Below are 12,738 nucleotides of genomic sequence, written 5' to 3' on the forward strand. Positions count from 1 at the left end.
TTGAGACTCTTCCGTGATTCAGGCATTATCCTGCGTACTGAGGATATTACATACCAAGACAATGTATTATAGAGCTTTGGGTGGGCTAATTTTAATTAAGTGTTCTGAAGATAAGACTGAGGGAGAGATACTTGACCTGAAGTCTAAGTGATTAAAAAGACTCACCAAGTGCAAACTGCTGTTCATAAGGTTTTCAGTCATCAATTTTTTCAGAAGTGGGTGGCCCCATCCTTCTTCCCACTTGCTGAAAGGAAGATGACTTGAAGCACTTACTGATGAAGATCAAAGTCTCAGTATGGATTACAGCTCAACATAAGGAAAACAAAAATCCTTACAACTGGACCAATAAGCAATATCATGATTAATGGAGAAAATATGGAAGTTGTCAGGGATTTCATTTTATTTGTATCCACTGTCAACGCCCATGGAAGCAGCAGACAAGAAATCAGAAGACATACTGCACTGGGCAGATCTGCTGCAAAAGACCTCTTTAAAGTGCTGAAGAGCAAAGATGTCATGTAACCCAATGCACCTAACCCAATCCATGGTATTTTCAATCGCCTCATATGTGTGTGAAAACTGGACAATGAATAAAGAAGACCAAAGAAGAGTTGATGTCTTTGAATTGTGGTGTTGGCAAAAAATACTGAAAGTACCATGGACTGCCAGAAGAACAAACAATCTGTCCTAGAAGAACTGCAGCCAGAATGCTCCTCAGAAGCAAGAATAGCCAGACTTTGTCTCACCTACTTTGGTTATGCTGTCAGAAGGGACCAGTCCCTGGAGAAGAATATCATGCTTGATGAAGTAGTTGTTGTTGCTGTTGTTAGGTGCCATCAAGTCGGCTCCAACTCATAGTGACCCTATGTACAGCAGAACAAAATACTGCCAGGTCCTGTGCCAGCCTCACAATCCTTGCTATATCTGAGCCCATTGTTGAAGCCACTGTGTCAAGCCATCTTCTTGAGGGCCTTCCCCTTTTTCATTGACCTTCCACTCTACCAAGCATGATATCCTTCTCCAAGTAATGGTCCCTTCTGAAACATGACCAAAGTAGGTGAGAAAAAGTCTGGCCATTCTTGCTTCTAAGGAGCATTCTGGCTGCAGTTCTTCTGGGACAGATTATTTGTTCTTCTGGCAGTCCATGGTATTTTCAGCATTCTTCACCAACACCACAATTCAAAGGCATTAACACTTCTTTGGTCTTCCTTATTCATTGTCTTTCACATGCATATGAGGTGACTGAAAATATCATGGTTTGGGTTAAGCCCACCTTACTCTTTAAAGTAACATCTTGGCTTCTTACACTTTAAAGAGGCCTTTTGCAGCAGATATGCCCACTGCAATATGACATCTGATTTCCTGATTACTGCTTCCACGGATGTTGATTGTGTAGTAAATTGTAGTACATTGAAATCTCTGACAACTTCAATCTTTTCTCCGTTTATCATCATGTTGCTTATTGGTCTAGCTGTGAGGATTTTTGCTTTCTTTATGTTGAGATGCAATCCATACAGCAGACTATAGTCTTTAATCTTCATCAATAAGTGCTTCAAGTCATCCTCACTTTCAGCAAGCAAAGTTGTGTCATCTGCATATCACAGGTTGCTAATGAGTCTTCCTCCAATCCTGATGTAGTTTACTTCTTCATATAGGCCAGCTTCTCAGATTATTTGCTCAGTATACAAATTGAATAAGTATGGTGAAAAAATACATCCCTGACATGCTCCCTTACTGATTTTAAACTATGCAGTATCCCCTTGTTCTGCTTGAACAACAGCTTCCTGGTCTGTATACAGGTTCCTGATGAGCACAGTTAAGTGTTCTGGAATTCCCATTCTCAATGTTATCCATAATTTGTTATGATCCACATAGTCAAACGGTAAAGTAGAGGGTCAGTGAAAAAGGAAAAGACCCTCAACAAGACAGACTGACACAGTGGCTGCAATGATGGGCTCAAGCATTACAAGGATTACGAGGATGGTGCAGGACCAGACAGTGTTTCATTTTGTTGCACATAGGGTCACTATGAGTCAGAGCCAACTTGACAGCACCTAACAACAATAACATGTGCAAAGTGAGGGAAGAACATTCTAATTGCAGAGACCAAAAAACACAAATGCCCTAAAGTGGACATATAATCTTTGTATGTTCAAGAATCAATGAGAAGGTTAGTGTGGCTGGAGTACAAAGACTGGAAAGACATAAATTCAGTGAGATAAGAAATGTTCAGAGACATTGCCTTCTATTAAGTCATGGTCAGGAGTTCAGCTTTTGTTGTAAGTGCAATAGGAAATACTTGGAAGAGTTTTCAAATGGGTAGATGCATGATCTGATTTATGGTTTTAAAAGATTATGATAAGGGCTATATGAAGAATGGGTTCTAGAGAAGCCAAGAGACCAAAAGGAATGTCATTTTAGTAATCTGAGCAAAAGGAAATCATGATGTGGCTTAGAGTGTAGTGATCGTGGAGAAAGGGAAAAACATATGGAATTGAGTTTAGAGGCTGAGGCTGATGCCAATAGAAATAGATAGATATAGCAGTTGAAGAGAATGAAGAAACCAACAGTGTCTACTATATTTGGGCTCAAGGAACTAGGGGCAAGGTGGTTATTGATGTTTACTCAAGTGGAAATCTTGGAATGGAGCAGAGGGTGGTAAAATCAAAATGTGTGGCCATGTCTACTAGACATTTAAGCAGAAGCATTCCTCCAGATCCCAAAGCAAAGCTCAGAGGGAAAACATAGGATATTACCACTACATATTTCTGATGTTTTTTAGGAGTTGCTGATCCCAAATGAATTTCATTAGGAAAGGAATTCAATGAGGTAAACAGACATAATACTTGTGTGATGTAGTGAATTATTTAATATGGCTCTTCTGGCCATAGTTTTTGTGACCCTTTGGGACTATGCAAATGTGAGGTCCTTGTGGCCCACCAAGAGGATTGAATAGCTTGGTAGTAATGTAAATAAGGTACATGGCACTCTTGTGAGGGTGAGACTGTGCAGAGAAGTTGTACAGAACCCTGACGGGAGGATTGGTCAATTTTGTCATCTCACTAGGCTTCAAATGAGTCCTCCCAGAGACAGAAAAGGGGATCTCACTACCATCAAGAAAGAAGAGACAGGAGTGGGGTGTGTTCTTTGTACCAGAGATCCGTGCACTGAATCTCCTTGATCTGGGAGAGAGAGAGCAAGCTATAACCCTTTGCTGAGGTGTTGAGAGATAGCAAGAGTTGGTGAGAGATAGCAAGAGTTGGTGAGAGATGGCAGCAGAGAAATCACAGCAGCAAAGGCAGCAGAACCAAGAGACTGATGGGCTTCCTGGCTCATGGAGTGAGAAAGCTGAGTGCCTTCGGGCAGGAGGCTTGCTGACACAGTAGGGTGCTTCTGTGCACCTATGGGCAGGGGTAAAAAGCTTTTTAATACTTGCCCAAGCAGAACAGAGGCCAGGCCAAAAGGCAGAGGTTCAAAGAGAGACATACCTATGGACATGAGTGAGGGAAGGCTGCCCTGACTGAAAAATTGTACCTGAGTGCTCCTAAAGCTGAATTGTAACCTCTTAGTTCCCTAATCAACTCAATAATTATGAGTATTATCTGTGAGTTCTGTGTGGCCACTGCAGTGAATTATTGAACCCAGCAGAGAAGTAGAAAGTGGGAGAGACAGGTGGTGTCAGAATTGATAACAAGGTTAGAGGGTGGTGGCATGTCGGACTCCCACATCATAGGAATCAGCCTTGTGCTTCTGATGCTAATGGTGATTCTTTCTCCCCCTCATGAAGTTAGACTAAGTCAGAAAATGCCTTCTTCATGCCCTTTCTGTAACTTGTATGAGCATTCTAAATAGTTGTGCAACATGCAATGAAAGAGCAAATGCTCAGCAATCTCATTATCATACATAGATCCTGGACCAGGAATCAGGCAAGAGGTTAGAGCTAAAATATCTACCTTACTGCAGTCATAAGATTCTCCCTGTTCCAAGTTGGTAAAGGTGTGAGGCCTGCTAATAGCAATTCTCAAGTTAGTCTCACCATTTCATAGTTAACAAAATCTCCTACGTTCTGGCAATAGACTGACTGGTATAGACAATTCTGTCCATGCTTTGCCTATCCTCTTGACATTCAAAATTCCATTTCTTACTACAAACACTTGAGCCTTTACTTTTTGCCTACAAACTTTTTCTGGCTTCAGAATCATGGCTCCTTTGCACACAGAAAAGGCCAAATGCCCCCATCTTCCTGACCTTAGGATGAGAGAACTCTGGTGCATGTTCTACACCAGCTACTGGAGGTCTCCAGGAGGAATAAATCCCAGTTGTCCACAACACTAACCTTTTCATCAACACATCTTGGAATTTCTTCCTTTCCTTCCTTCTCATCTACCTATTTCCCTATTAGTACTTCCCAGAACAAATTCCCAAATGAACTACTTTCACCCAAATCCTAATCTCAGAGCTTTGGTCTGGTTACTTTTGGGAGTAACCAAACTAAATAGAATGATATTTTTATGGTTGTCTTTGTCGTTATGTGTTTTGTGTCTTTCTTTGCTGTCACAGGTATTTTCGTAAATAGAATTTAGTGTGCTAATGGTAGCCTAGTGCCTAAGGCACTTGACTGCTAACCAGAAGGCTGGCGGTTCAAACCCACCAGCCACTCCTCGGAAGGAAGACTGGTCAATCTACTTCCATAGTGATAACGCCTCAGAAACCCAAGGAGGGGTCGCTGTGTGTCGGGTCCGACTTGACAGCACATAACAACAACAAAAATAATTTTAAAAAGCATATTTATTCTAGAATATTTTCAAAATACAGAAAAACTCAAGAAAAAAAAATCACCTCAAAAGCCACTGTTAACATTTTGGTGTTTGCAGTATTTTTCTCTCCAATCTTTCTCCTCCCTCTTGTCCCCTTTCTTCCTGCCAATTTAGGGACAGATGAGGAGAGACTGCAACAGAGATAATTACTCAGATGTCATTTTATACCAGACATATGTCTTTGATATTTGGCATGCATTGTTTTGTGTCTGTATAAAACATACTTTGGCATAAAGGGATTTAAAGTGTTGCCTCCATTTTATAGATGGTAAGGCAGACAAGGCATAGCTTTTATAAGTGGAAGGCATTTCAAAGGCCATTTCCATGACTACTTGACCTTATTTGTTCATATCTGCTTTATTTGTCCAAAGTCGTGACCATGCCGAATTCTCTGATGACAGGTTAATGCTGCCGAGCTGGCAACTTGAAATGCAGTAATTTTAAAACCTGCATTGTAATAATGGGAGTCTCTTGTTTTTGAGCCTATAACTAATTCAAAAGCTAATGAAATCTTCCAAAGAGAGCACCTTGTAGTGGAAAGCAATCCCCCAGGCCCCAGAGTGAGGTTGTAAGACAGGCAAGGTCCATCAGGTGGGCAGGTAGGCAGGGAAACGTACTCCAAGAAGAGGGAGAGCCCAAAATAGAAGGGGGACATGGAGTTGAGCATCCCACAGTCCAGCTACTTGATTGCCTCCCTTAAAAGTCCATGTGCCCACAAACCAAGCTAATCCTGAGGCACGGCACTGATGGTAAGCAGGGGTCATACATTTGTGCATACATTTGTCAATCAACGAGCATCTACAGGATACTGAATAAATGTGGGGCCCTCCTTTATGCATTGGAGAACACACGCAGGAAAACAAAACTTCTTTCTGTACCTTTGAGCATCCCATGTTGGTTTCTTCAGAGATTTATTGAGTGACTTCAGTGTGTTTGGTGTTGTGCTAGGCATGGTTCTAACAGTCATAAGATTTTGTGAACTTAACAAAACAAAACCCAACCTAGTTGCTGTTGAATGGATTTCAACTCATGGTAACCCATGTCTTTCCCCTCTTTGAAGCAGTATGTCAGCCTTAAGAATGGTTTGAATGGTAGAAAGGCAAAGGACCCAAATCCTCAAATCAGTTGATATTTTACCCCCTACTATAGCTTTTGAGGCACTCTGGTAGCATAGCGCCTAAGGCATTTGACTGCTAACCAAAAGGCTGGCGGTTCAAATCCACCAGCCACTCCTCGGAGGGAAGGTTGGGCAATCTACTTCCATAGTGATACCACCTCGAAAACCCAAGGAGGGGTCACTATGAGTCAGGTCCAACTCAGTGGCAAATAACCACCACCACAACAACATAGCTTTTGAAAAAGCACTGGTGACATGTAGTTAAGGCACTTGATTGCTAACCAAATGTCAAACCCATAAGAATATGAGTCAGTCTGTTTCTGTAAAGATTTACTGCCTTGGAAACCCAATGAGGGTCACTATGAGTCAGAATTGACTCGAGGGCTTTGAGTTTTTGGTCTATAGCTGCTGAAAATTAATCCAGTCAAACAGCATCTCCTCTTTCTGTAAGTCTTCACTGACTTACTCCAATAGAGCTGAATTTTCCATATACTTTGCTTAAGATATTTATCATATTTAGTTATAATTGCTATTCTACATGTGTATATCTATCTTCACAAAAGTTCTTAGTTAGGGCAAACAATTAAGCACTTGACTACTAACTGAAAAGTTGTTGGTTTGAACCCACCCAGAGGTGCCTTGGAAGAAAGACCCTCTTAAGTCTTCCACTTAGCTGATCATCCAGCTGAATGCAGCCACTTGTGTGATACCACTTGAAAACAGCAGAGGAAATGCCCAGCCAACTCATAGAATCATGAGGAGAACGAATGAATTGTTGCTATTTTAAGTCACTAAGTTTCATCATGGTTGGTTATGCTGACATAGATCAATAAAACAACTAGCAAATGTGGCCTATGTCTCAAATCTGACCCATATGATCAGCATCCTGGATTCTGGAGTGTAATAATGTGGTCAACCATAGAGGTAGGTGGAGGTAGGGGAGATGGATAGGGGAGGATAAAGCTAAGCAGCTGCCATCACCTGGGAGACCACACAGGGAAAGATGCAGGATTAACTAAGAGATGTGATCAGCTGGGCTTGGCACTGGAGTGATAGCTCAATCTTGCTTTTTTCTTTTTGCTCATCTGAGTGCAGAGAAAGCAGCAGCAGCCTGGGATTCAGGACCTGTGATCTTAGATGTTTCACATAAGCCATCGTGTCTCAAAGTGTATCATCGGAAGAATATCCTCAATTGCTCTGCCAATCCCACAAAAAGGCTACTGTGGTGATCCAATGAGAAAAGTTACTCTGGAAATGTTGAAGCATGATGCAAACATGAGACATTGCTATAAATTGGATCCAATGCTATTAATTAGATCCATTGTCATTTATTGAATCCACAGCCCCCTCAAATTATTCAGTGGCATAAAAGGAAACCTTTCATAGCTGGAAGTTGTCAGTACCATCATCTTGCAAATACATGTCTTTACCAAAAGGGTGTGTCTAGCTTTGTAAATCACAGCTCAAAGAGTCAAGTATCACAGAAGGAGTCCTAAATCACAGGAGAAAAAAAAAAAAAAAAGGAAAATGCATAGACACTTGAATCAATTGAGCCTCCTGGCCTAGTTTGCAGTTCTACAAAATCAGAAAATGTAGAGTAATTGTTAACAGAGCCCTTAACATGCTCTAAGGCTCTCTGGTGACACAGTGGATAAGGCATTTGGCTACTAATCCAGTCAGCAGTTCAAACCCACCAGCTGCTCTGTGGGAAGAAGATGAGGCAATCTACTTCTGTAAAGATTTACAGCCTTGGAAATCTTATTGGTCACTATGAGTTGGAATCAACTCAGTGCCAGTGGGTTTGGTTTTTGACTTAACATGCACTGGGGATGGAAAATGAATAGAATTGGTCATTACTCATCACCCACATGTCTCAGATACTCTATAAGGGTATTTTCTATGTGTACTTTATTATTCTTCTCTCCACTGAGAGAGTACGGAAAAGGATACTGATTTTCAAAGAGATAAGCAATGATATAAGGTTGTAACGTGCTATAATGTTAGAAAAGGCAAACAGATGGTGGTATTAGGAAAGTTTCTATGGATGACAGAGAGTATGAGGGGCTTCCAAAGGGTAATAAAGTTTTAACTGGGGGGAAAAAAAGTTATTCTGTAGAAAAATTCACAACAGCAAAATAGGGAGATGATAAAACAGAAAAGCTGGAGCACAGCTTTGTGTATAAAGTAGTAAAGCAGGAGATTAGAAACCAGGGCTGAGGTTCTTTTTCAGTCAAGTTGCAACCAGAGAAGCAGAACCAGCAGGATGTATGTGGATTTGCTACCTGGAACTGGCTCCCCTGACGTGGAAGCCGGCTACGCATCTCCATAAGGCTGTCTCTTGGTTTGATGCTGGAGCAATAGCAGGATTATCAGGAATGTAAGATGTCCCAGGAATAAGAAGGACACGTTTCAAGAAGAGGAAAGTAATTAGCTCCAAAAAGACAGGCCCAGACATAAATTGTAGTCAGAGCACCACGAAGTTGGGGTTAGGAAATTGCTATAGAGTAAGAGACAGAATTTTCAATCAAGACTCCCAAAAAAGACTTAAGCTCCCAGATCCAAAAATACAGGGTGGCTATACAAGGTGAGCAAGCTTGGATGAGTATTGCTCCAAGAGCAAATGAACATATGTTCTAATAGGAGATTGCATTGGGGTTACTGATGAGCCATGCTTTCTCTATGTGATATATTTGAAAGCCACTTAATGAGGCATCCAGATATGGCTTATTACAGCAATGATAGCAGCAATGCTGAAGACATTTTACAGAAAGAAAAAAGTAGCAAGATAGATACAAGTGCTACCTTGAAAACATTATGTTTAGTGAAATAAGTTAGTCACGAAAGAACAAATATTGTGTGATCCTGCTTTCGTGAAATATCTAATCAGGCAAAAGCATAGAGATCAAAGTCTGTTAGTAGTTACCAGGGGCAAATGGGAGGGGGAAATGGAAGTCATTGTTGATGGGGCACTCAGCTTTAGTTAAGGGTGATGGAAAATATCTGGACACTGATACTGCTGATGGTTGCATAATACGATGAATGTAATTAATGTTATTACTGAATTATACATGCAAAAAAAGTTGAAATGGTAAATGCTATGTTATATATGTATATATTTACCACAATAAAATAAATAAAGATTTTAAATGATCTGTTTTTTAAAAAGAGTCTTACAGAGTTGCACGGTGATTTTGTAAGACGGAAGAAGTTGGGTGTGTTGGCAGGAGCAGAACAAAATTCTCAGCACAAGATAGGATGGAGCCACATTGTGGAGAAGTAGAGGAAGCTGACGAGGAAGTGGATGAGACTGCAAAGGCGAGGAGCCCTGGATGGATAAACGTGAGGTCAGGGATGTTTGCATGCACCCATCTTCTCCCTAGAGTGCCACTCACCCACAAGTTCAAAGTCTTGTTTTCCTCTAGGGAAAGCCACCTTGCTAAGGAAATCACTCTCCCTGGAAATTCCTGATCCTGAGCCCCTTCATTTCTCTAGAAATGACATCCTAATTGATTTTTAACCATTTTCACTTCTCAAAGTTAATTACCCTCTGAATGGCCATCGTGGCGGAATCACATAGCCCACGTCTACCTCTGTGTGTGTGCATGTGTGTGTGCACACACACATGAGCACATAGCTACGATCACGGTGATTGTCCTTCTTGGTGAAAGATGACACGGCCATAATCTTGATACTACGTGTGTGACTATAGTGGAGAACACCCCCATGATTGTTACAGAAAAAAGAAACAAACTTGGGAAATGTCTTCAAGTTTATGTCTAGGACAAAATGGCTTGCATTTTCTCAGTGTAGGACACTTTTGGTGTCTCAATAATATTTTCATGGCAACCCCAGGCCAAAAGAAAAGCCTAATAGTTGATTCCCTTTATTAAGCTGATGAGTCCAAAAATTATAGCCTAACAACTTCATGTTGCTCTTGGGCTCTGTCAAGTCTATTTTGACTCTTTGTGACCCTATGTGACTGAGTAGAATTGCCACGTATGGTTTTCTAAGCTGCAGTCTTTATGGGAGCAGATTGCCAGGTCTTTCTCCCATGGAGCCACTGAGTGGGTTTGAACCACCAACCTCTCATATAGCAGCTGAGCTCTTAACCACTGAGCAACCAGGCTTACTTAACAACTTAATACTGAAGTCATTTGAAAAAAATATAATTCAAATAAATTCAATAGGAGTTGCCAGTCACCCTCAATCTATCTCATCTTTGTTCTTCGCTCTTCTCTACCTGAAGCATCCTCTTCTATTCACCTTTCACGCCCATCTCCTGTCTTCACGACACAACTTAAGTCATACTCTGCCTGCTGTGCCTTCCCTCCATTTTGCTGGGGTAATTGCTCACACCTTCGTCTGTGCTTTGAAGGCCTCTGCCCTCATCCTTAACACACAGTATCACAGTTACTCACTGGTGATAGACTGTGTACCTTAGAGTGAAGGCACATATTTAATGACTCTCTCTTCAAATCCTAATGGGGTCTGCCACCTTGTAGGTGCTTATACATGTTTATTCATTGAATGAATGATTGATGTCACCAAACAACTTTGAAGTGACAATATGTGAGAACTGTAGGTGCTAGCCAACATATATATGCACAGCTATACATACATATGCAAGTCTACATATACACATGCATTTATCATACATATGCATGTTGACATAAACATCCGCCTACATCCTAGCTGCCTGAGTCTTAGTTCTGGATTCTCCTTTCTAGACAGAACACAGAGAGATTAAGTAACTTGTTCAAAGTCACACAGATAGTATATGGCAGAATTAGTGTCCAAACCCAGGCAAAATAACTCCAAAATACATATTCCTTACCAATATGCTATGCTGCCTCTCATTTCTCCTGGCTGAAGGTCATTCTTAGGAGTATATATGTAACTAGAAAGTCCTTCCCAAGGGATCAGAACTGTAGATCGTGGAAAGAGTGGGAGGGAAATTGTGGAACAAAATTCAAAACAAACTAACGACCAGGATTACAGGTCAGATGAAGTCTGGTGGGACTCCCAAGACTATGGCCCTGGGACACACTTTGGTTCTGGGATTAAACTCACTCCCAAGGACTGGTTCTCAGTCCAACAGTAGAAGGACTTACATGCAGAATACCCAACCCAGGGCAATGTATCCACCTAACCTACAGAGATACACCCCTTGGAGCTATCAGCCATGGGGTACCAGAGGGGCAGCATTCACACGGAGGGAAAGCTGGAGAGGCAGGAGTGCATAACTAAGAAGGGCAAAGGGATGGGGGGCTCACAGGGATATGAGAGGAGGAGAGTGGGTTAAGGTTGGGGATGGTAATTGGGGAACAAAACCAAATGTACAGGAACTGTTGAATGTAGAGCAAATTCTGCTCTGTAAATTTGTACCCAAAGCACACACACACACACAAAGTCCTTCACAAAATAAGCGACATGAACTGCTTGTGCTCAGCCCTCATCTTTACCCCTGCTACCCAATACTGCCTGGTGTCTGCCAGTGTAAAATCTATAAATTCCAAATACTAAGCAAGTGTGCATAGAGTGTTCCAATCTTTACCAAGCCCTAGGGTACTGGTCTGAGTGGCACACGGTCCTTGCCATAGCCGAGAAGGGAAGACACAGGCATCGAGGGCTGTAAGAGGACAATACCCCAGTGTCAAAGGAACATAGCATAAGATGGAGAAATATATGCTGTCAAGAAAGTCACAAAAGGCCCCATAGAAGCCAGCAGATGCTGGACTCCCAGAAAGCAGGGTTCATATCAGCCAGATTAAACTCATTCCAGAACAAATAGCTCCAATTCTGAATGATGTTGGTGTATTTGAGGCAGAACCACACTGCCTTAAGACTAGAAGACCGGGGCCTCCATTCAGCTCGGCCAAAGCCTTGGACAAGCCACACCCCAGTCCGGGGCCTCAGTTTCCTCCTCTGTGGGATGAGCATGCTGGACGAGATGGACTATCTTTAGCTCTAAAACCTCAGCCCATCCTAAGTTAGATTCCAAATGTATGATAAAATATTCATAATGGTTCTCCAAAAATAAGGAGAAAGCAGCAAATTTAAAGTAGATGCAGTTATTTTATTTTTGGCAAAATAGCTCAGAAACCTAAAAGAAGAGTCCAAAGGCTACAGAACCCACAGAGACATGGAGTCTCGTGTCTCTGGCCCATCACCCTCCTGGAATGGCAGACAGGAAAACTCAGAATGTTCCCTGATGCTCCTCATGCTGCAAAACTTAGCCCTCTGGAGAGCAACCTGTACCATCCCTGAGCACCTATCCATGCCTACAATTGTGCTGGGCCCTTCACATCTTTGTCACCTTATTCATCTTATTAATGCTATAAAGACAGGATTATCATCTCACTTTTAAAGATGATAAAATAGGTTCAGAGAAGTTAAGTCAGTCCCGAGATCACTGAGCTCACTCAGCCAAATCCAGATGTGAATCCAGAACCATACTACTCCACATTTGATCCCCTTCCACTGTGGCACATAAAGAGCTTTAGTGGCACAGTGTCTGAGGCAGTAGATAACTAGGAGGTTGGCACATAGTTGGCTTTGATTGCAGCCAATAAGATGAGAAAGGCACCATAAGACTACACATAACATCAATGCAATCCCAATCCAGATCCCATCAACATTCTTTAAGGATATGGAAAACCCAATCACTAACTTTATATGGAAAGGAAAGAGACCTCGGATAAGCAAAGCAGTACTGAAGAAGAAAAACAAAGCAGGGGGTCCCACATTGCCAAATCTCAAAACCTACTATACAGCCACAGTAGTCAAAACTGCCTGGTATTGGTT

This window comes from Orycteropus afer, unplaced genomic scaffold (assembly GCF_000298275.1).
Source record: "Orycteropus afer afer isolate SDZICR_OR568_19922 unplaced genomic scaffold, OryAfe1.0 scaffold00020, whole genome shotgun sequence".
NCBI classification, from domain to species: Eukaryota; Metazoa; Chordata; class Mammalia; order Tubulidentata; family Orycteropodidae; genus Orycteropus; species Orycteropus afer.